Genomic DNA, 26219 nt, shown 5'->3' on the forward strand with positions numbered 1-26219 from the left:
AAAGAAAGAAAGAAAGTAAATGACTCTGCCTGAGCCTGACAAATAGAGGCGGATGCTCGAAGCCAACCACTGGACTGAGCACAGGGTCCCCAGTGGAGGAGTTAAAGGACTGAAGGTGCTGAAGGGGTCTGCAACCTCATAGGAAGAACAACAATATCCAATCAGACACCCAGAGCTCCCAGGAACTAAACCACCAACCCAGGAGTACACATGGTAGGACCCATGGCTCTAGTCACATATGTAACAGAGGATGGCCTTGTAGGGCATCAATGGGAGGAGAGGCCCTTGGTCCTGTCAAGGCTCCATGTTCCAGTGTAGGGGAATGGCAGGAAGGTGGGAGGAAGGAAGGAAGCACCCTCATAGAAGCAGGGGGAGATAGTGGGGTTTCTGGAGGGGAAACCAAGAAAGTGTATAACATTTGAAATGTAAATTAAAAAATGCAATTTAAAAAAATTTGAAATAAAAAAAAGAGAAAAATATTGTTTCTCACATGAATTGAGGTCACTTTTTTCTTATTAACATTGTAATCTGGTTTTAGATCTAAATTTGTTCTGATATCTAAATATTGTCTCATATATCTGTTACTTTTTTGAGAATTATTATTAGGAAGTTCTGGTTTCTAGTTTTTTCCAATAGATTTTTGCTCATTCACTATTATGCATGATGGGTTTCTTCATCAAGATATTAAATAATGGGGTTGGGGATTTGGCTCAGTGTAGAGCGCTTGCCTAGGAAGCGCAAGGTCCTGGGTTCAATTCCCCGCCCTGAAAAAAAGAAAAGAAAAAAAAAGATATTAAATAATTCTGTTATTGATGGGGTGCATCATGGGCTGGTGTTTCATTGACATTAATGTTACCTTCACATAAGACAGAATATAAAATCTACAGAGTATCATAGCAGGACCACAGTTTGGTGAGTTAGAGACCTTTTGTTACACAGAGTGAGTTTTATGATAGCCAGGGCTGGGTAGAGAAACATTATAACAACTCTTAGCTCAAAAACTCACCAAACAGAAAGAAAAGCAAAAACAAAACAAACAACAAACAAAAAAGTAGTGTATGAAAGTCACATAGACTCATTATGAATAGAAACAATGTAAAGTGTTACCTACTTTTATGGTCGAGTCCTAGAAATTTACAATAACACTCCAAAGCTTTTCCTCCCTTTGCAATATCAGACTATATTGAATAATGTAAAATAAACAAGGTAAATGAGGAACAATGAGTTTATAAGTTTACTAACAGGCCCTTATCCAGCACGACTGGTGCTCCTGTAGGAAAAGTTTGGTTCACTTAGAGAGAGAAAACAGCCATCCAGAAGCCCAAGATAGGAGAAAGGTTAAAGCGTAGAAGAGGAGGCTCTCAAGAACTCTGCTGAACCTAACCACAGACTTACTATCTTCCCAAAATGGTGAAAAAAAAAATTTCTGTTGTCTAGGCCACTGTATCTGTACTGTTTTCTTAATAGCACCCAAGAAAACTAATCGAATACAAAAAAATTACCATCTGAGCTATGTTTTAAACGATTTAAGTATACAATCCCACAGCAGTAAATACCTTTACAATGTTGTGCCATTTAGCACCACTATCTTCAGTAATTTTCATTTTACAAAAATGAATCTTTGTGTATATTAAATAATTCTCTTATATGCAGTCAAGTCACTATATTAATTCTACCACATGATCCAGCTATACCATTCTTGTGTATACACCCCCAAAGATGTTGCATCATACTACAAAGATATGTGTTCATCCATGTTTACTGCTGCTCTATTCACAATAGCCAGAAAGTCAAGCTCTGTGCTTGGAGTCACTGGGGAAGAAGAAACTTCAATTAAGAAAATGCCCCACTAAAACTGGCCTGTAAGCAAGCCAGTAGTGTATTTTCTTGATTGTTCAATTATGTGAGAGGACCAAGCTCATCACAGGCTGTGCCACCTCTGGGCTGGTGATCTTGGATGCTATAAGGCAGGCTGAGCAAAGCATGACGAGCAAAAGAGTGAGCATCTAATTCCTGCCTTCAGGTTCCTGTCCTGATTTCCATTAGTGATAGCATGTGACCTGAGAGCTGTAAGCTGAAATAAACCCTCTCCTCCCAAAGTTGCTTTTGGTCATGGTGTTTTATCATAACAATAAAAATCCAATTAAGTTAGAAGGGAAATTAGTTAGGTAACAGAGAGGGGTGGGTCTCAAGGGAGAGAAGATAGAATGCAATTATAAAAATGGGGTACAGAAAAAATGGGGTACAGAATAATTGAGTAGAACAGATTAAATGGGGTGGTATGTGGGAAGGCAAGACAGAGAGGGAATACAAGGAAGGATAACTAACAATAAAGATCTTCTGGAATAGTTGTATGAAAAACTCTGACTGCAGAAGCTTCCTAAAATATAAACAAATAACATATAAAAAGAGCTTACGAGAGTACCCTATAATGGGACAAAAATGTCTCTAACTCATGACAATAAAAAGCCCAATGTCAGGAATGAGGTTCTATACACACCCTCGCTATAGGCTATCCCCATTGTCCTCAGTTACACGACAAAACTTGACTAAGACCCTTTTGCTGAAGACATCACATGCTTGAATCAAAAAACATGAAGACATCAAGCTGTTATCACCAGGAAGCTTTATTCCCACTCATCAGCTCTTACAGCACTGGAAGGTGCTATTCATATTATGGGGAGAGAAAAGAAATTGTCAACCTTATTCAGGTATGAACCCTGTGAGTTATACTAATGAGCTGTCTGGCAAGATATGCCTACTGTTAGAAAGAATGTCATGACAATAACCAACCACTGCAACTGGACTTAAGGCCTTCTCCACAAGATGGATCTCCTACCTGGCACATTTATCACGGCCAAGAACCTGTGCTTACATGGAGTCTACATTCCTAGAGGAGACCCTATTACTGCACTCTGCTAATGGGACATAGGATTAAGCTGAACCTAACAACTCCTCATTATACACAGAGATCTGTACCTCTCTCAAATCTCTCATGAGAGGATCTGCTTTTCACAGAAGATAAGAGATGACCACAAACCCTGCAACTGGTCATGTTGCAGAGAGTAAGTGCAGTGTGCTCCTCCCTAAATGAGATAGATAGCTGTATCACACAACCTGCCTCAAGGCTCTAGGACCATGGCAGAAGAGGGGACAGAAAGACTGCAAAAACCAGAGGTAGTACACAAGGAAACCGTTTTTCAGACACAATATGGCAGCTGCACATGAACTCATGGCAGTCGTAACAACATGCATGAGGTCTGCACAAGTTTAAGCCATACAAAATCCCAACGTGGAGGGGTAGGGGTACAAAGTCCCATATCTATTGAGGAACTATTGGTGAATGACAGTTACCAGGAGAGGTAGTTTTAGTTTTAAGGGTGTAGTCCCTAAGAGGTCTAAACAGAGCCAGGCGAAGGCCAGATAACTCGGAGAAGACAGGCAGCACTAACATGACTTCATGGGTTAAAAAAAAAGGTGAGGACACAAAGTTGGATGGATATGGGTTGTGAGTATGGGAGGAGATATAGAAGAGGGATCAAAATGTTCAAAATACAATGTATGAAATTCTGAAAGAATTACTAAAAAACCTTTGTAATATTAATTCCAGGGTTGGCAATTTAAAATCCAATTTTAAATATCCTATTAAAAAAAAAGAAAGAAATGTAATTGCCACTAAAGAAAACTATAAAACTGCGAGGCACTGGAAGAAAAAATGTACGGATACTCCGGAAAGAAAAAGGAAACCTCACCCAAATACTTCCCAAATCCTAGGAGATCTGTGTACAGTAACGGATTATGGCTTCTCATCATCTACATACAGGCATAAGCAGGCTGCCAACATTTCATTTCTCCAAAGTATAAATCCTTCCTTCTCAGATTGAAGAAAACTTAAAGAATTGTCTTTTATTGTTTTTCTTCTCCCCCCATTTTTCTGTTATCCTCTTTTAGGAGCCAATAATAGATCAAGATATTCAAAAGAAAACATGTAAACTGAGGTGACTAAAAGGTCATGTGAATACTCAGGAAAGACAAGAGCAGACAGATATGGGACAGAGAAGGTAGTGACAAGCAAAGGAAGAAATAACCCTAAGAAAAGGAATACTAATTCCCAGAGTTACCACAGAAGATTTGGATGTATAGTTTTCAACATCAGAAAGTGCAAGAGGACTATGGAAATAGGTCAGTCAGTAAAGTGTTTGTTATGAGCATAAAAACTTTGAAGCTAATAGCAAACTCCAAGGCAGCTAGGACTAAATATCCTGTCGAAGAGGGGGAGTGAGACCCAAGGTTAAATTCTGGCCTTAGCACTCACATACACATAAGGAAACATATACACAAAGTACACAAAGAAACAAATAAATATGCCTATTATAAGAGAAGAGGGAGGGAGAGAACCAACGGAAACTTCCTAGAGAAGAAAAAGTTGGATCTAAACTACATAATGCTTTTAAAACAGCTGCCTCAAAAATAACCTAAAAATTAAAGGAAGGCATAAAGAAAGGCAAAGAGAGAGAAAATAAAATTGAAACTAAAAGAAATTCTAGAGTTGAAATTTTCACTAAAACCATTCAAAGGCAGATTTGAGTGCACGGAATAAAGAATCAGCACATATGAAAAATCTATAACTGAAGCTAAATGAACTAAGAAACAGGAAGAAAAAAGACTGAGGAAAAATGAGCTAAAGAAATGGGATCTAGTGCTTACTTCGGCATATACTATATACTATATACATATACTAAAATTAGAAATGGGATCTATGTGATATAAAAAGACATTGTGGGAATTCTGTACACACACGCCATTGTTAAGCTGATGTCATTTGAGTTCAAGTATCTGGATGGTATTCACTCTGAAGCCTATTTATATTTAGTTCACATCAGAACTGACTCAGATGTTCATATGTCCACATAAGAAAGATGAAGACTAGGTGTTGGGGAAATGGTTCATTCAGTAAGATGAACAGAACATAAGTATAGATCCGAGTTCAGATCCTAGCACCCGTATTAAAAAAAAAAAAAAGACAAAGCAGTGTGTATTCATAATCTTGGTTCTGAGAACATGAAAACAGAAAGATCTCTTGGTTTACTGACCAGCCAGTCTAGCTGATTCAGTGAGTTTCAGGTTCAGTAAGAGACCCCACTTCAAATAAATAAACAATAAAGGAAACTATCCAACTTCAGCCTCTGGCCTCAACATCACAAGTGTGTACTAGTGCCTGTCATATGCACACGTTCTCTCTCTCTCTCTCTCTCTCTCTCTCTCTCTCTCTCTCACACACACACACACACACACACACACACACACTCGAGAACACATATATATATGCACAAAAAAGGATTTTAAAGAAGGAAATCATAGTTGAATACCCACTATGACAGCTACTGCTCCCATTCATTAATATCTGTGCTTTCTTCATCAGCTTACTGCTATCTTACATTTTTCAGAAATGCATAAATTTCTACAAAGAGAACATGATGTGGCTATGACCAATATGGGTAAAAGAAGTGACCACTTCTAATCCAGTACCTTAAGCTTCCCTATACACATTTCCCTTTTCAACTCAACATCAGAAGCCACTGCTGATTGTGGTGGTAACATAAAGACAGAAGAGCTTACGTCTCTAAGTAACTGCATGGAGCAAAGGTGTCCTAACACACACCTTAGACAGTGATATTTGAAGATAATATGAACTGTGTTGTTGCTAAGATTTGTGGCTTGTTGGACACAGTAATGAATCATACCTAATATAGAAATCTTAAAAACATTTCTCTGGCTGCTGTGTGAAATAATTTTTTTAAAAGGTAAGAGATTTAAAAGAAAAAAAAAAAAAGACCTATTAAGGCAGGAAGCTCATAGCTCGTGCCTATAATACCAATACTCAGAAGACTGAAGCAGAGTTATGGCCAGGAATTTATGGCCAGGGGCTACACTGAGTTACAGTCAGCCTTAGCTAGAGTTCTGAAAACAAAACAAAACCATATATCCGCACTGTAGGACAATAGGTCTCCTCTACCTTTTTATCTTGGTATGAAAACTCTTTTCCCATTAAGTCCCACTCCATCCTCCTGGCCCCTAGAGGACCTGAGTCTCTGTGAGTTTGAGGCCAGCCTGGTCTACAAAGAGAGTTCCAGAATAGCCAGGACTGTTATACAGAGAAACCCTGACCTCAAAAACAAAACAAAACAAAACAAAACAAAAACCAACAGCAACAATGAGAATATTGCCCAATTTAAATAAAAGGGAAATTATACTTTTCTAAATATACATAAATCTCCAACTAACATTAAATAATAAACATCAAGACCAGTCATTAGAGAAAAGCTAATCCAAAATTCACAGAGATATCACCTCATATCTAATAAGAAGTGGTGAAATCAGAACTCTGGTACATTACTGATAGCGACATAAAATTATTACAATAGCTATGAAACAGTACTGTAAACGTTGCTTTTATTTCTTCAGATGAAGTGATAGAGCCAAGCTGTGTGAATATGTAACTACTCAGCTTGGGCCGAGCCTACAGAGTGTCTATCTCTAGGCCTAGGCCTAAAAGCTTCTAGTTTTATTCTATCTAATCTTCTGCAAGCCTGAACCTAGGAAGCTTCAACTTCCAGCTTCCATCTGCTAACCTAGGCCTAGAATATCTCAGCCTCCAAAACTCACTACTGAATAAACTCACTCTTTCTAGCTGTTCTGAACCCTGGCTGTCTGGTTCAACTCAGCTGTTCTGACTCAAAGACCTCTCTAAGTTAACCAATTCAAACTGGCTTGACTGAATTGCTCTGCTTGGAAAATCTGCCCCTAAATTCCATGAACTGAACGAACTCTCCGCCCTGTGCTGCGCTTAAGTAGCCTCTCTTTTCTGTTTATCCTCATGACAGTGGACTTATCTCTGACTCATTCCAGCCAGGTAACACAGACCTAGAAGGTCTTTAGATCTGATTCCTTGCCAGAGTAGCCATGTTGCTGGATTAAAATTCCTCTATACAGTATTGAGAGGTCCAAAAATCTTGGGAATAAAATTTTCACTCCCCAGGTAATCTAGGCTCCTCAGAGGAAGGCACTGATAATGGACCTGCTAAGTATGGAGCTGAGTCAGCTCCTGGGACATCTTGCTGGAGGAGAGAACAAGGCCAAAACAGAGCTGGCTTCTAAAAACTATTCACAGTATCACCAAATACAGTGAAACTAGCATAGCAGGCAATCAAAAGTGCACTAATGTCACTGCTCGGCTGGCTACCAATCATGTTAGAGGTTACCCAACCCTTCTAGAAAATTCCCCTAGCCCTGCATGAAAAGGAGCCTGCTTGGTCCTCTAGTGGTCAACATTTTAACCAATGATTGACCCCTGCATGCTGGTAATTTCTGCAGAACAAACACTCTTTGCCTTTGTATACTATTTAAGTGTAGAGTCTCCTTCGGTGACTCTTGGACCCTAACAGTAATGATAGTTCCCCAAAAATATTATAAACAGAACTATTATACAATCTAGCAGAGAGCACAGTCACAAAAAGACAGTTCTACTATTCTACGTGCAACATTTAAGAAATTTATTGAAAGAAAAAGCAGATTAGAGGGCTGGAGAGATGGCTCAGTGGTTAAGAGCACTGACTGCTCTTCCAGAGGTCCTGAGTTCAATTCCCAGCAACCACATGGTGGCTCACAACCATCTGTGATGGGATCCGATGCCCTCTTCTGGTGTGTCTGAGGACAGTGACAGTGTACACATATAAAAGAAAAAGCAGATTAGAAAGTAGTTGCTAGGGGCCAGCAGAGAGAATGGGGACTTTTTTTTAAATGGGTAAAGAGTTCATACCAAGATGAAAGACTACCCGACAACATGAATATACTTAATACTAAACTATAGACTTGAAAGCAGTTAAGACTGAAGGAGGGGAATCCTGAGTTTCAGAGCAGCCTCAGCTTAAAAAAGAAAAAGGGGGCAAAAACCTTAAGACTGTAAAATGTTTATATTTAACAACAAAAAATACATATAACAACAGCCGGAGACCAATAATCCAAATAAAATAAAGACAGCAATGATGGTGGCTTGCAGTTGACTAGTGTACTAATATAAATAGAAAATAAAAGAATTTACTGGCTGAAAATGCAGCCAGTCAGAAGTGATTGCCTAGAATGTATAATTTAGAATGTCTGCCTCGAATGCAGAAATTACCAGCATACAGGGGTCAACCACTGATCAAAATGGTGACCACCAGAGGATCAAACACTGGGTTTGATTCCCACCACCACATAAAACTAGGAATGGTGATGCATACCTATAACTCCACAGCTGAGTATTAAGCTTGAGGCCAACCAGGGTTATGAGACCCTAGTCAGACAAGTAATTAAGACTCCAAAGGTCAGCAAAATGACTCAGCAGGTAAATAAAGGCACTTGTCATGCAAACCTGAAGACCCGAGTTCCATACCCCTGAACCATATAGAGATGAAGAAAATCCACTCCACAAAGTTGTCCCCTGGTTTCTATACATGAACCGTGGCACATGTGCCCCTCCACATATCATGTATGTACACACTCACAAGCATACACACAGATATGCAAATAATAATGATAATAATAATAGTAATAATAATGTGTTTAAAGAATTCAAGAAGCATTTGGAAATATAATGTATATGGACTAGAATAAGGAAAAGAAAGGTATCAGATATGGCACATGACTTCCTGACAGAAACACCATTTAATGAGTGAGGTGGCATGAACTTTAGTTCTCAGAACTCTCTGGAGGCAAAGGCAGGCAGATCTATGTAAGTTAAAGGCCAAATCATGGTAAAGGAAGAAATAACATTTGATAAAATGAGGAAGACTGAGGAAAGTTTTACTCCAATTATCTTAAGTTGATACTATCTGTGAAATATCCTAATGACATCAAGAACATTACTCAATGTATGGCAAATTATATTTTTAAAAGATAGCTGAGGGTTGGGGATTTAGCTCAGTGGTAGAGCGCTTGCCTAGTAAGCACAAGGGCCTGGGTTCGGTCCCCAGCTCCGAGAAAAAAAAAAAAAAAAAAAAGATAGCTGAGGGTGAGGGTATAAGAGTATAGGAAAGGTGGTGTGGGAGAGGGGGTGTGGGGGAGGGGGTAGAGAGATGACTCAGAGGTTACAAGCACTGACTGCTCTTCCAGAGGTTCAGAGTTCAAATCCCAGCAACCACATGGTGGCTCACAACCCATATAATGGGATCCAACTCTTCTTCTGGTGTGTCTGAAGATAGCAACAGTGTATCCACATACAATAAATAAACAGTTGTGATACTGTACCCATCCTAAAGTACTTGCTATATGATTTAGACAAAATTAGTAGTATATCCCTCTCACTGGCTACAACAAAAGTAAAGTATTTCAATTTCCAAGTTCTCATTAAAAATGTACCATACAGGGGATTTGGCTCAGTGGTAGAGCGCTTGCCTGGCAAGCGCAAGGCCCTGAGTTCGGTCCCCAGCTCAAAAAAAAAAAAAAAAAAAAAAAAAAAGTACCATACAAAATCTCACTCTTCAACTACAGGAATTCTTCAATCTTTTACTGATTAATTTCATTTTCTGTTTTAATGATATGATCAATACTTCTACTATTTGGAAGTTGACTTTCGGGGTTGGGGATTTAGCTCAGTGGTAGAGCGCTTGCCTAGGAAGCGTAAGGCCCTGGGTTCGGTCCCCAGCTCCGAGGGGAAAAAAAAAAAAAAAAAAAAAAAAAAAAAAGGAAGTTGACTTTCCAGTCTGACATTTTATCTTACCTTTTTGTCATTGGTATCCTTTTTCCTTTGTGAAAGGTCACTAATAACTTTCATCCTTTATTGTTCTGTCCTTGTTATACAATAGTTTAACAGATTTTTGTTGTTATTTTGGTTGAATTCTTTTTTCCTATTTGCTTCATTTTCTTATTTGTAAAGCTTGTCTCATATATCTATTAATCCTGTCTGTCTACTCAAATTTAAAAGGAAGCCCCTAAGAAGTTGTTAAATTGCTCCTCCCTTTGGATTATTGAGAGAAGCATCTTTTCTATCCTGTCTTTAGGCAGGATCTCACTATGCAGTCCAAAATAGCCTTGAACTTGGCATCTTTCTGCCTCCAGATGCTAAGATTACTGGCAAGCATAATCGTGCCCTGGAATGCATTCTCTCGACTACTACTTAGATGCCAAAATACCAGGAGCAAAAGAGAAGAGTTCTCAAAAAGGGTTACAGTAGTGAGTACTTAATCAGATTTTTCTAGGAGACTTAGTCTTCAATTATGTTTAATGCCTATCTTCTCTCCGAAAGATACATTTTAAACTATTTGCAGTTTAAGTTTTAAGTCCTGCTAAGGCATTCAAGTAGGTAGCATTCGTCTGTACCACTTGACGAGAATATCTGAACTCAAGCTTTCCTTTTGTAATAACTTTATAGAGATGTAATTCACAGATCATAAAACTTACCTACCTGGGTTGGGGATTTAGCTCAGTGGTAGAGCGCTTGCCTAGCAAACGCAAGGCCCTGGGTTCGGTCCCCATCTCCGAAAAAAAGAAAAAGAAAAAAAAAAAAAACTTACCTACCTAAAATGCATAATAGGAACTGAAGAGATGGCTTGGTGGTTATGAGCACTTTTGTTATATGCACTTGCTGTGTAACCCTGAGCATCATAACCCCATGTAATAAACTGAACATCCACACTTGCTTTAATTCCAACTCTGACTTGCTTGCTTCCAGCCTAGATGAGAAAACACACACCCTAGGTTCAGGGAGAGCCTTTGTCTCAAAAGGAATAGGAAGAAAGTTATAGGAGAATATCCAATATCTTCCAGCCTCCATGCACAGTCAGTCATATATACACATGTAAATAAAAAATTTTAGATCAATAAAAAACAAAGTGTGTGATGATTTTTGTGTAATCAGAAAGCTATAGAACCTCCATATTTAAATCTGTTGGAAGGGTTACACAAACAGAATCATGTATTTTGTGGGGGTTTTTTAAAAATAGTTTTCTTTGGCTCTTTTTTTCGGAGCTGGGGACCGAACCCAGGGCCTTGCGCTTGCTAGGCAAGCGCTCTACCACTGAGCTAAATCCCCAGCCCCTTAAAAATAGTTTTAAAGGTCCATCTAAACTAAAACATATGCCAATGTTGTAGCTTTTGTGACTTTTTTTCTTAGTTTTTATTTTAACTTATTTATATATATGCGTATCTTGCCCATCAAGTATGATTGTATATCACTTGTATGCGTAAGACCAGTGGTGGACAGATGATGGTGTTGGATCCTCAGAACTAGGGTAACAGGTTTGAGACACCATTTAGGTGCTGGAAACTGAACCTGGAAGTGTACTTGCTTAATCTTGAACCATCTCTGCAGTCCTATGAGTAGGATCTTTCACAGCACAATGTTCCTAAAGTTCAACAATGTTACACCATGAATCAATATTTCATGACTTTTTAATGCTGAGTAATAATATTCCATAGTGTCATATACATTTCGCTAACTCATCAGGTGATGAGCATCTACATTTTGGTATTATTTTCAGCAGATTTGAGGTGGTATATTTTAAAACCTAGGATAACTTTATTTTAATAGATCATGGCAAAAATCAGGGCTCATGAAAATCTTCTATTAAATACCCAAGGGTTCCATAAAGTATAATAAAATCAATACTTCCATTAGAGGAACTGTGATGCAAAATTTTTAGATTTTTATAAAATGTTTAAAATGGCACTTGTCTCCTGAGATACAGTGTACTATTGACAACCAGGGTCCACAAGTCTAGGCTGCAAAGCAAAAGCAGGAAGCAAGACCCTCCTATCTGGTATTGAGCAACTTTGTGATAAAATCAGCCCTAATACTGCTCTGTCCTTTGAGATAACACACGCTCTTAAACAAACAAAACCCAGAGCTTTGGAAATAATACAGGAGAAGAATAATTTTCATGGATTTTTAGAAAACTAATATATGCACATAAGCTAGTCTATTGAAAGCTTGCCAGGTTAAGTCTGACATATACTTGTACTTAATTCATATGAATAAAGTGGGTATCCCCAAGTGTCACCACTATTTCAAGATAACTGCTCCTTATTCTGATGGCTAGTGCTGTACTACTAGCTCTTCCCATTATGTGCACTTCTCTGACCTCTACCTCTACTACTTTAGCTCCCTCAGTGGAAGAAACTACAGACAGACTGCTGCTGCTGGCTGTCCTCTTTCAGTTGTCCAACAATCTCTAATATAGGGCTTACACCTCTGGTACATTGTCTTTTTTTTCAAGAAATAGAGCAAGCTTTGTGATGCAAGGGTAGGTCAGAGAACATCATGTGGGAGGCAATTCCCTCCTTCTGCTCTCTGCGTTCTAGGGAAGGAACCCAGGTAATCAGGCTTGATAGCAAGCACCTTTACTGCTGAGCCATCTGGTGATTCCCTGAAAACACCACCTCTTATAAAGGTGAACTGCTGTCCCTCTCCTGCTGGTTTATGGCCCAAACTCATTCTCTCTCTCATTTTTTACAGATGCTGGGAAAAATACAGGGGTGTCTGTGCATTTGTGTGTGTGTGTGTGTGTGTGTGTGTGTGTGTGAGAGAGAGAGAGAGAGAGAGAGAGAGAGAGTGTGTGTGTGTGTGTGTGTGAGAGAGAGAGAGAGAGAGAGAGAGAGAGAGAGTGTGTGTGTGTGTGTGTGTGTGTGTGTGTGTGTGTACATAAATAGGAACAGAGATGCATTCACTGCCTGGAGCAGCTTCTTATACAAGTATGAATGTTAACTATGAAGAGGGGACAATTTCATTAGAAAATATAGGCCAGGTACTGAGGTACGTACCTCTAAACTCAACATTTATGAGTTCAGCAAGAAAAGAAACACAAGTTCAAGTCCAAACTAGGCTACATGGTAGATCCTACAAAATGAATACTGTGAGAACCACTGCAGTGTCAGTTCCTGAAACAGTCCTTGAGATCCTCTGTAGACTGTAATGGTGAATGCTTGAGTGGGAGGAGGTTCTAGCCAATCCTTCCTTTGAAGATAGTAAAGTGTATCCATTAGAAGTTAGAAGTTACCAAATACCATCTTTGAGCACTAGGATTCTGTTTATCTGTTTTGCCTATGTATAGATACTGCTGTTCTTATAGGAGCAGTGAGAATCCTTGTTCCCAACCAGTGTTCACCCAGGAACGTATAAGTAGTAAAACATGTACAAACTCCCATTGAATCCTAAAAGTGCGTTCTTTCTTTGGTATTTCAAAACAGTACTGAGAGACCTTAGAGGTCTTGGGTTTGCAAAGCAAATACAACAAAACAAAACATCAATTTGATCCTGCACTTTGAGGCTTTAAACCCTTCATGCCCCATTCCCCGCCCCCCGCCCCCCCCCCCCACTATGTGAGTTTACATCTTACCTCAAATGTAGTAAGATCTTACTGCCAAAGCCTCTCAAGCAGCTAGGGTTACAGGCAAGGACTTTAGCTTCTAACTTCCTTCCCCCATTTTGTTTTGTTTTGTTTCTTTTTGAGATAAAGAATGTCATCATGTAGCCCAGCTCATTAAGTAGCCCAAACTCATGACTGTCCCAAATACATGAGGTCTCAGGTGTATCCACTGCCCTAAGCTCCCTTTCTTCTCCATTCTAAAAGTATATGAGTCTCTTGGGTTCTGCACTTAGATGACAAAGCAAAGAGCAGTAAGGATTTCTTAGATTCTACAATTCAGTTCCTCAAGATTATGCTTTATCTAGGCTCTCTAAGCCTAAGGTTTTACATTAAGATGATTTAATTAAGATGGCTGAGTAGAAAGAACCAAAACAAGCAAAAAAGAAAAAAACACCAAAAAAACCCAACTACTTCACTGAAGTATTTGAGGTATTTTTTTGAAGTATGGTTGGAATGTGGAGAAGACGCTGCATAGCATGAAAACAAGAAGAACCAAAACAAGCAAAAAAGAAAAAAACACCAAAAAAACCCAACTACTTCACTGAAGTATTTGAGGTATTTTTTTGAAGTATGGTTGGAATGTGGAGAAGCCGCTGCATAGCATGAAAACAAGAACTAAGTTGTGGTGGTTGAATGAGAATGGTCTTCATGAGGCCATGTATGTGAATGTTTGGTTATCACTTAGGGGAACTCTTTGAGAAGGATTAGGAGGGATGGACTTGTTAGAGGGGCTGTGTCATGGACAGAAGGCTTTAAGTTTCAAAAGCCATTCCCAGTTACTTCCCTCTCTGCCTGCGACCTGTGGATCAGAAAACTGGCCCTAAGAAACTGATGCTTAGTCTTTTCTGTAGGTTGATGTCTAGATGCAGGTGAGCGCTGGCACAAGTTAAGTTGAGGCCTGTAATTGGACAGTAAAATGTAAGGCAGGAACAAAGTTTTTGTAAGGTGAGAGAGAAGAGGGGGAAAAGGAAGAACCAAGATGGAGGCAGAGGGTGACCTGGAGTATAACGACCCCAGCAGTTATGACTATTCCTTAAGGGATGGATTTTTACAGCTCAATTTAGGTGGGCGCTTTATATCATTATCAATTGGCTCTGAGTTTATTGTGTGGACGTACTGTGAATTGAGAGTTTAACACACAAATCTGATTGCTAAGTTATAAGCTTTTTGAGTATTAATTCTAACGGGTTGCTGGGAGTTTATACTATAACTTTAAGGGGGCAGATGCCATGAATGTAAACAGAGCTGCAGCAGAGAGCTTCGGGAGAGTAACCGCTGCTAGGACCAGGGGTCAGTTACTGGGTGTATGGGCAGAGTCCACAGCAGGGAGCCGCAATAGGCCAGCTGCTCCCGGGATCTCTAGAGTCCTGATTTTACGGGGTTGCTGGGACCAGAGAGCTCCGGGCTGACAGAGAAATAACAGGGAGAAGGTGGCCAGCAATGGGCAGAGAGACCTCCTAGGCCAGAGAGTAGCTGGGGGTAGTGTGGCATGGTGCCCTATGGCCACCAATGAGATGAACGTTCCCGCTCTGCTAATGCCATGGCCTCACGGTGCCAGCATTAGTGTGAGATATTAGATTAATTTTTTTAGTATTTACTGCAACATCCATCCACCCAACATGGGAAACAGGCAGGCAGAGTTCCCTGAACAGTCGTCCCACAAAAGACTATATATATATACGCCATCTTTACCACTGGTCAGCATTAACCACCAGAGAGCATTGACACACTGGTCAGAGTTAACCACCAGACAGTACTGACACACTGGCAGACACCACACCCTACCCTACTGAAACATGCTGTGCTAGATCCCCAAAGCCCTGGGGCATGCCTGCCTTCATGTGACCAGTGGAAAGTGGCCAGCATCCCCTCCTAACTGCTAGATGTACCTCATCAGGAGCAGGTGACAAACGCACCTGCCTAAGGGAGCGACAGCTTACCATGCTGCAGTCCCACCACCCTAAGATCACAGTCCCACAGACATCTACAGACATTCTCAAATTAATTATAGCTGAAGAAACTACTCAAAAACTATGCTAAAGCATCTACCTGAAACCAAAGCCAACAGTCTATCCAAATAAAAGTAGGAAACACTGCCAAGAATGCTTTAAGCCACTCTTAAAATTGGCAGAGACTACTAACCTACCAGCTGCATAAAATACCAACACAGGGACACAACTAACGTAAAGAAATATGTTAACAAGACACTTCTAAAGGAACACAAAAAACTTTTTTAGAAAGTGCCAAAGAAAAGGAAACCAACAAACTGTCAAAAAATTTTAATGAGTGAAGAATTCTGCAAATAAAAATCATTCTTTAAAAATCAGGGCTAGAAATACAGATGTGGATGCTCGCAGCCAAGCACTGGACTGAGCAGGGGGTCCCCAATGGAGGAGTTAAGGAAAGGACTGAAGGAGCTGAAGGGGTTTGTAACCTCATAGAAGAATAATATCAACCAATCAGACCCCCCAGAGCTCCCAGGGACTAAACCACCAACCAAAGAGTACACATGCAGGGACCCCATGGCTCCAGCAGCATATGTAGCAGAGGATACCCTTGTCTGGCATCAATGGGAAGGGAGGCCCTTGGTCCTGTGGAGGCTGGATGCCCCATTGTAGGGGAATGTCAGGGTGGGGAGGGGAGAGTGGGTGGGTGAGTGGGGAAGCTCCCTCATAGAAGCAGGAGGGAGGGGGATGGGATGGGGGGATTACAGAGGGGAAATCAGGAAGGGGGGATAACATTTGAAATATAAATAAAATAACCAAACAAACAAAAAAAAAGAAAAAGACAAAGACAAAGAAATCAGAGCCAGAGACTATAGCTCAGTGGTAGGACACTTGTTTAGCATATTAGTAAGCAGTACCTCAAATTTTGGCATTGAAAACTCAATATATAAAATACAAGAATAACTTACTTTGAAGATAGGTCTTTTGAAAATATCTAGTTAGGCTTAAGCCACAAACAAACAAACAAAAGGAGAAAAAAATAAAAAAGACTCCCAGACTTAGAGACTACTAAGCAAGCAAGCACTTACAGTTTGTGCTTAAAAAGAAGGGGAAAACATAGAAAACTTACACAAAATAATAAGATTATCATTATTATTACTATTATTATTTTAAACTTTTTTTTTCGGATTTTTTTTTTTTGATTCTTTTTTTCGGAGCTGGGGACCGAACCCAGGGCCTTGCGCTTCCTAGGTAAGCGCTCTACCACTGAGCTAAATCCCCAGCCCTATTTTAAACTTTTAAAAACAAAACCTTCTCCAAAGCACTTAGTAGTCATGCTACCTAACACAAAGAAAGCCAGGAGTGCGGGACACAATTCAGTCAGCTCAGCAACAGAGTAAATGCTTAGTGGTTCAACCTCAGCACCAAACAACAGAGAAAATTCTGACGAAATGAAGAAAAAGGTGCATCTGATACTCTTGCTATGAAAATCCAACAACGTGATCAATCCCCGGACCCATGTAAAAATAAAAGAACCAACTCCCCATAAGTTATCATCCTCTGACCTCCCACATACAGTGGCAAGCAAACATCCATACATACCAAACATAATAATAATAATTTTTCATCAAAAAATAACAATGTGGGAGCTGGAGACACAGCACAGTGGTAAGAGCACTTGTTCCTCCTGAAGAGCCCAGTTCAGTTCTCAGGACCCTCATCCAGTGGCTCACAAAGGCCTATAACTGGAGCTCCAAGGAGCTCAACACCTTCTTCTGGCCTCTGTGGAGAACCTAAACACACATGGCACTCACCCACACACAAACACGTACACACGAATAAATGAAAATACGGGAAATTCTGGAGCTAGAGTTAACTGCAGTTAAGAGCACTTGCTGCTCTTGAAGAACTAACAGGTTTGGTCAAAGCACCCACATGGCTGCTCCATCACTTGTTAACACCAGTTCCAGGGAATCCCACACCCTCTTCTGGCCTCCAGGGACAGCAACACACATACATACACACAGGCTAACACTCATACACATAAATATTTTTCAAAATAAAAGTAAGGGATTCAAACTACCCCTTCATGTTGAAGTGCCCTTGTTAGCCTTAACTATTAGCACAGCTTACTCACTTGAGAGTCTCAGCTGAGGGACTGCCCAGATCAGACTAGCCTCTGGGCAAGTCAGTGGGAAGCTAGCTTAGTTACTAATTGATGGAGGAAGACCCAAACCACTGTGCCTGGCAGGTGGTCCAAGCTGTATTAACACACACACACACACACACACACACACACACACACACTCACACACACACACACACTCTCACACACACACACTCTCTCACACACACACACACACACACACACACACACACACACACACACTCTCACCGTGAGCCGGTAAATAAGCTAGCAAGCAATGTCTCTCTAGAGTTTCTGCTTTAAATTCCTACTTGACTTTCTGCCCTGATTTTTCAATAATGGTAGAGTAACCTACACGCTGAAATAAACCCATTCCTCCCCTCCCCTCCTCTGTGCTGCTTTTGGTCAGAGCATTTTTAGCATATCAGCAAATCAACAGAAATGTAACCACAGTAGAGAGAATAATTTTTTTTATATAGAAAAACCTAGACATTCTAAAAAGTCCATTACAGCTATACGATATCAAAATTATCCCTGCCAGGTGTGGTGGCACGCACCTTCAATCCCAGAGCTTTAAAACAGAGGCAGGCAGATCCCTGTGATTTCAAGACCAGCCTGGTCTACAAGGTAAGTCCCAGGACAGCCAGGACTGTTATACAAAGAAAACCTGTCTCAAAAAACAAAAACAAACAAAAATTAACTCATGAGGCAGAATTAGACAGACCTCTGTAAATTCAAGGCCAGCCAGGGCCACAGAGGAGAGGGAGGGGGAGGGGGAGAGGGAGAAGCCGAGGGAGAGAGGGGGAAAGGGGAGGAGGGAGATGGGGAGGAGGGAGATGGGGAGAGAGGGAGAGGAGGAGGGAGAGAGGGGGGAGAGGGGGAGGGAGGAGAGGGAGACCCTCCCTCCAAAAACAAAATGGCAAAACAACAAAAATCAACATACAAAACTTAACTTTTTAAAAATATACAAATAACTAGGAAAAAATTAACTAAGTCCACATATTTAACATCAAATTTTCAACAAAGGCAAGTATATTGATGAAAAAGGAAAGTCTCTTTAATCAATACTTCTTGGAAGACTGAATATAGAACTGCATAAAAGTAAAACATCTGCCCCTATTTCTTGATGTAAATAAAAAATAATTCAAAATGGAACTAAGATTTAAATTTAATTCTAAAACTATGAAAACACTAGAAGAATATACAAGAAAAATGCTTTTGGACATGGGTCTGAGCAAGATTTTTAGGTAAAATACCAAAAGATCAAGGAACAAAAGCAAAAACTAACCAATGAGACTGACTACATTAAAGAAAAATAAAATAAAATTTCATTCTAACAAAGGAAACCACCAAAAATGAGAAAACTGTACAAAATGGAAGAAAACAATGGCAAACTATTCCTCTAACATGGTATTAATTCACATAAAAACTCAAGACAATTCAACTACAAATAATACAATTATAAGTGGGCAACTAGCTGGCTTGCAAGAACATCTCACAGTTCCAGCACTCAAGAGGTGGAGGGGAAAAGATTAATTCAAGGTCAGTCTGGGCTACAGAATGAAGCTTTATCTAAAATGTGTGTGTGTGTGTGTGTGTGTGTGTGTGTGTGTGTGTGTGTGTGTGTGTATGTGTGTATATACACACACATACAATAATAAATAGGCAAATGTTGTAAGTAGGTAATTCTCGGGATATACAAAAGCCAATAAATACATAAAAATACTCTTCATTCATCACTAGAGAAATGCAAATCAAAACCATATGATTAAAAAAAGAAGTAGGCACAGATGAGGATGAGCTGAGAAATTAGTGTTGGTAGTATATTCATTACTTTTCTATTGCTGTGATAAAAGACTCTGTTGGCTTATGGTTCCAAAGAGGTAAGAAAACATCATGGAAAAGCAACATGGCAGTAAAATGACAAGCAACAGGAACAGAAGCTAAGAGACTAATCACATATACAACTGCAAACAAGATGCAGAGGTGGTGAACTGGAAATGGGTGCTACAAAAAGCCCACCCAGAGACATCCTTCCTTCAGCAAGGCTGCACCACCTCCCCAAACACAAGGGCTAAACTATCTGAGCCAATCGGGGACTTCGTCATTAAGTCATCACAGCAGGACTCTACAGTGTGGAGGTTCCTGGAAAAACTATAATAGTGGTGTGACCCAGCATGTCCACTTCTAGGAAATCAGTGGTGAAGAAGGAATCTGCACTCACTTTTATGTACGTTCTGGTTAGATTTTTGTTGCTGTTTGGTGTGTGTATGTCGGGGTGGGGGTGAGAGGCAGGCAGACAGACAGGCAGGCAGACAGACAGACAGGCAGACAGACAGGCAGGCAGGCCACACTGTGTAGCCCATGCTGGCCTTGAAATCATTATACAGGATACAGTGGCCCTAAAATTGTGCCCTTCTTATCTTCAGCCTCCCTAGCACTGGGATTACAGGTCTACTGACCACCCTTGTTCACCCACAGAATCAATGTCCTATGGCTATCGATAAGGAATAGTAAATATACATAATGGAGTGCCCAAGGAGGTCAGAAGAGGTGTCAGATCTTCGGGAACTGGAGGTACAGACAGTTGTGAACAGACTTGGTGATGCTGGGAATTGAACCAGGTCCTCTGGAAAATCAACCAGTGCTCTGAACCATACAGTAGGCAGGGGGAATAAAACTATCCAGCTATTAATTAATTTAAAAAAATAATAAAAAGCAAGATTGGCAAGCCATAACAGTTTCTGCCTCTGCTCCTGCTGGAGTTTCTGTTCTGACCTTCCTCAACAATTGATTGTTGATCATGTAAATCAAATAAACCCTTTCTCTACAAGATGTCATGGTATTTATCAAAGCAATAGAAAGCAAACGGACATAGCGCGAACACGAAAACAATCAAAACATCCCTTTAAAAGTTTAAAAAACTTGTAGTAGCTGAAAATGATGAAGCATTTCCCAGGAAAATTTTCCACTCCCCTGTCAATATGTTTCTTCAATAGAGCTCGAATGCTTTAAAGATGCTACATTGTGCCAAAGTATTCTATTATTTGAGTTGATCTACACACATAACATGATTTAGAGATGTGTGATAAAAGTTTTGGAAGACTGATTAAACAAAAGAAAAATCATTTAAGAAGCACCTACTCTTAAAAAAAATGTCCAGGCTAGGGACATAGCTCAGTTGGTAAAGTGCCCTCCTAGCAAGAACAAAGCCTCACTTTCAAGATCCAGCACTGCACACACAAAGAAAGATGGCCCACACTTAGGGGACTTGGAAGCAGAAGATCAGGAGGTTCAACAGAGTAAGGTCAAGACCAGCCTGAAACAAATTTTCCACACACTCTCACTGATGTACTTTATTCAAATCATCTGAAGAAAAGCTGGCATCACCCATACCGTATTTATATAGAATATGCAAATCCCTAAAGATAATTTCAGAAATAAATAAGAATCAGCATTTCAACAGAATTTTTCTGTTTCTTTTTATTTTTCAAGATAGGACTTCTCGTTTGTCCTGGCTGTCCTGGAACTTGCTTTGTAGACAAGGCTGGCCTCAACTCACAAGAAATCACTCTTCCTCTGCCCTCCCAGGCACTGGGATTAAAGGCATGCACCACTACACCAGGCTCAACAGACTTTTTAACTTGTAGTTTTGTTTTAAGACTGTACTACATAGCCCAGGCTAACCTCAAGCCTGCAATTCTGCCTCAGTCTGAGATCTAGGATTTGGCAGTTTATTTAAACAAATTAAAAAAAAAAAAAAAAAAAAAAGCAAGCCATGTTAACCAACCAAAGTATAAATGAAAAAATAGCTTCTAATCTTTTTCTGATCAAAAAAGGAAGCACTCAGTGAGGCCTGGCGGAGTATACCTTCAATCCCAGTGCCTGGGAGGCAAGAGACAGGAGGATGTTTAGTGAGTTTGAGGCCAGCCTGGTCTACCTTAGTAATTTTCAGCTCAAACCAGGACTGTTAAGTGAGACCTTTTCTCACACAGAGAAAGGGGGGTGGGGGATTATAGGAGAGAAGACTCAGAAGAACTTTGCCTGGCAGGTTTCTGTGCTCTTTGCACCACTGAACTCATCATAGGCAAGACAACACTGCTTTTATTAACAAACTTTAGAGTTAAAAAAATAAAAAGCTCTAGCGCTACAAAATGGAAGGTGATTGTTACAATGTGTTTAACAAGCAGACTGCAGAGCTGAGGCTTGACAAACAAAATGTGAAAGTGTTACTGTTTTAACACCCAGAGAAGGAACATTTAGCTAGCTCATTACATTTAGTTACATGATAAACCCTCCAAGCTTCCTCCAAACCATTTCAGTATCCTTTCAAAGTCCCCCAGAGAGTCATTTTTATCAAATAAGTCAAGGAAGATCCTCAACTTCCTAACAGCAAAACCTGTAAGGCAGCCATCCACTGTCTTTTCCCTTTGGTGCTAAGGATCCAACCTCCTTCTGCCTCCCCCAGAGCTACATCCCTAGCAACAGCGTACACTTCTTAGAAGGCTACAGGCCTCAACCACAGAGACAACTTATTTTGTTAATGCTCCTAATACATGGAGTCTGAGAAGTACAAATAAAAGGTCATATACCAGAAATCCTAGATACGCCAAAGGCTGGATCAGATAGATGGAAGATCACATCAGAACATAATTTGAGCAAAAATTTAGAGCAATGATTTGAGAGCCCATTTTTTTTATTTTCAAAATAAAAAGTGCTGGATCTCTAGGGGGAATATATAAAACAAATATTACATATTGTACACAGTAATAATATGGTATCAGAAAGAACACACGATACTTGAATAAGATGACATTTGCATCTCAGCTCTGCACCAACATCAGGATGTGTAAATCTCAAGTTATTTTGCATTTCACTTTCCCAATCTAAAAAACAAAGGGCTAGATTCCAGTGTTTTAACAATGTTCCATGACATCATGACATAAATCCATATAAAATTAAAAAGCAAGGGAAAGAAAGATGTCAGCTGGGGAAAAGGATGTTTAAGGAAAAAGCACAGCAATAAATACATATGCAAACACCATCACAAAACCCATCACTTTGTATGCTAACTCGAAAAGAGGGAAATGCAAAAAAAAAAAAAAAAAAAAAGACAGATTAACATAAGTAACAAATTTTTGACAACCTTTCCTCAAAAATCAAAATTAAATTTCTGGGCGCTGGAAAGATGGCTCTGGTTAAATTCAAGTACTATTCTTGCAAAAGATCTAAGGTTGATTCCAGCAACTATATCAGGAGACTCATAAGTAAGTGCCTGTAAGTCCAACTCCACCATATCTGACACTTTTTTCTAGCCTCCTTTTTCAGGCACCTGCCTTTGTGTACACATATCATGTCCTCAACATACATACATACATACATACATACATACATACATACATACACACACACACACACACACACACACACACTTTTTAAAATGTTTAACTATTTGTAAAAACTATAACTCTGGTTGGGTGTCGGATGCCTCTGCAGGTAAAGGTACCTGCTGCCAAGCCTACAAACCTGAGTTCAAGTCAAGGGACCTATGTGGTGGACAGACAACTGACTCCCTCAAGCTGTCCTCTGACTCTGCCATAAGCACATTGCCTGTCCACCCACCCCCCACATACACACACACACACAAACAAAAATGTAATAATCTTTTTTAAAAAATAGAACTTTAGACTGATGATATAACTCAGTGGTTTATGAGAAGCCATGGATCTGACCCCAAAACTGAGGGAAGGAAAGAGTCAGGAAGGGGAAAGAGAAGAGAGGGGTGAGGAAGGGAGGAAGGAGATTATGGAAGGGAGACTTTTACTTTGCTACTTTAGTAATCTGCAGACAACTTTCTTCCTGTGCTAGGACAGATGGTTCAGTGGTTAAGAGCTCTAGCAGAGGATCTCCGTTCTGTTCCCAGAACCCACACCACATGCTGTGCGCTTCTATGTAGGCAAAACACTCAAACGCATAAAATAAAAATAAACTCTTAAAAGACTGAAATCTAGACGAAAGATATTACTAGTGTCTAAACAGTAAAAATATGTTCAAAGTCGTATTTTAAGATCAGCACAGGCAGAACACATTTGTGAACACCCAGGCAGAAAACCCAGCTAGGGCAAGTGAGCAGTTCAGAAGCGGAAATTTAAACAATATATAAGAATAGGAAGGGAAGGTTTTTTTGTTTTTTGTTTTTTTTTTTTTAAAGAAAACGACTACAAAAAAATAGGACACTGTTAAAGGTTTATGTCTGGGTTACTGAAAGCATGTTACAGAATGTATCACCAAAGAAAGACAGCGCATGCATCAGTTTTGCAGAGAAGACTTTTTAAAGATTTATTTATTTTATGTACATAAGTACACTGTTGCTATCTTCAGACACACCAGAAGAGGGCATCGGATCCCATTACAGATGGTTGTGAGCCACCATGTGGTTGCTGGGAGTTGAACGCAGGACCTTTGGAAGAGGAGTCAGTGCTCTTAACCACTGAGCCATCTCTGCAGCCCCAGGGAAGACTTTTAAGTTTTATTTCTCAGACAGATTAAAGTGAGAATCATCCGGGCCTGTCAAACTTTCTTCAAACTGTTGGATTTGTTAAATGTTCAGTAATTTCTAATTTTAAGTTTCCTTCAATTTTACTTAACAGTGAAATAATCATTGGTTTTCTGGCATTGAAACCATGCATTCTTCCAAATACTACCAAGGTGAATTCATTTTTTTTTTCCAAGTTTTCCTGAAAAGGAATTTATTTACAACAATAATCACATCAAGCCTTGAACTCTAAAACTAAGTTCTCAAATTATGAAAGTCAGCAGCATAAACTATCACTCAGTGTTTAATAAAAGCAATACATTGATATGCCAACTTGTTTACATAGGATCTGTAAGGCTTGGAAAACCAAAACAAAAAATGCTTGACAGGGAGGCAAGTCTTTTCAAAGTTAATGTTCATACATACAGCTGAGACATCAACACAATGCATGCTTAAGTTATTCTAGCCAATTCCTACAGAAGCTCTTCCCAGAGAAAACATCCAATGTGAGCATGATGAAAAAAGTACTAATCAGCCAATGCATATGCTTTGACTTACTATCACGATGCGGAGAGAAGGTCTACTTAAAAACAAGACTGAAAATTATCAAACCAAACTGTCTTCTTGGACTCTCTGTTCATGTGGTGACGTCGCTAAAGGCTGAAAGCTTGCAACTGATTTCCAGGGTGCTTAAGAAATCGTTAAGGCTGATTGATCATCAAGCTATCAAAGTAACTCTTTTGAAAATGAACACTTCTTGCAAAACTTTACCCGTTTTGGGCTGAACACTGATCTCACTGCTCCCCACCCAAGATGGGGGTCAGGAAGTTTTCTTCATCTCGTTCTTTCCTAACTCCTATGGATTCTTACCTAACTAAAGGGCAGTATTGTCTTTGGGTGATTTCAGCTCCGCTCGACATTAACCAAGCGATAATGTTAAGATGATGTTACGGTCCTCAACCCTGAACAAAAAACCAGCTTCCTTCCAACCCAGCTGTTAACAGACTGAACCGAACTAGTGCGGAAACCCGTACGAAAACCAACCCAATGGGCTGTTTTTCCTGGACCTACCCCACCTCAACAGCCACCCCAGACAACCCCATCTCTCCTGCTCTGGAACGGGAGGGGGAGGGGAGGGCGCGCCCGAGGATGTCCCCCCTCACGGCTTCCTCCGGTTGGCGGCTGGAGGTGAGAGCGCCCTTCCTGCCTGCCAGCCCGCGTCCCTACCGTCCCGGCCTCGGACACACCACAGACCGCGACAGGGCTTTCTGAGAACCGCCGAGACAGCGCGCCGCACACTTGCCTGCTCGGCTCCCCGAGCAGGGCTCGTAGCTCAGGCCAGAGGCCGCGCGGGGTCACCGGGCGGCACCGCGGACACCGGAGCTCCGCCGAGCGGCCTCCCCGCCCCCTCCGCTCCGCTCCGCCGCCAGCAGACGGCGCCCCCGGGCTAACTTCGCCGGGGAAGAGGAAGCGACCAGAGACTAGCAGGCAGCGCGGACAGACTAGGAGACCGAAAGGACGGTGCGTGTGTCCGCACGCGGGCAAGGCCATCTCACCTTCCCTCCGCCGAGCCCGCGGCTCCAGTCACCTGAGGACTGCACCGGGACGCCACCGCGGCTGGCCGGATGCCGTTACCGCACGAGGCCTGTGCTGCGCCGCCGCGTAGCTCTCAGAGAGGGGCGGGGCGCGCGCAACCGGTGGGCGGACCGTTGCGGGCAGGAAACCCGCTCCACACCTAACCTAATAGGCTCCTTCGCCTCCGGCGCCCGCCCCTGATTCGTCAGAGGAATGAGCCGCTCCCTGATTGGGCGAACGGGCTTGTCACTCAAGCGCGGCGCTCACTGTTCAGTGAGCTGAGGCTGCGCAGCGTTTGGACAGGAGAAGTTGAGGTTCGCTGGGCCCCACTGCCTTTTTCTCCCCCAGCTTCCTCGGTAGCTGGTTACTCTCCGCCTCTCCAAGCCCTACTAAAACCTGTCATTATAATCGCTCATTAATGTCGAACAGTGGTCCCGAGTTCAACCCAAACTACTCTGGTTCCTGCTTCTGAAAGGGCCGACCACCTACAGATCTTAGGGACAGAGAGCGACAAAGAAAAATCAAGCCTCGGAGAAAATGTAAAATGTTTGTTAACTAAAACCACAACCAAAATAAGCTGTGTGAGGAACTTCCGAGTGCCCTGGCGCGTGGGT

At 40.9% G+C, this 26219-nt stretch overlaps 1 protein-coding gene across 4 annotated transcripts in view; it reads right to left on the reverse strand.

The window, feature by feature from the left end:
- The window catches only part of Nck1 (NCK adaptor protein 1), a 60525-nt gene extending 34822 nt beyond the window's left edge, over window positions 1-25703 (reverse strand). The window contains exon 1 of one of the 4 annotated variants that reach the window (NM_001106851.2): window positions 25587-25703. The gene's annotated coding sequence lies outside the window, so the exon portion shown is untranslated. Of the gene's footprint in view, window positions 1-24588; window positions 25544-25586 lie in introns of those variants that run through there. The other 3 variants (XM_039081189.2, XM_063265226.1, XM_063265225.1) reach the window with 3 other exon arrangements.
- Between the last annotated feature and the right edge of the window lie 516 nt (window positions 25704-26219).

Source organism: Rattus norvegicus, chromosome 8, assembly GCF_036323735.1.
Source record: "Rattus norvegicus strain BN/NHsdMcwi chromosome 8, GRCr8, whole genome shotgun sequence".
NCBI lineage: Eukaryota > Metazoa > Chordata > Mammalia > Rodentia > Muridae > Rattus > Rattus norvegicus.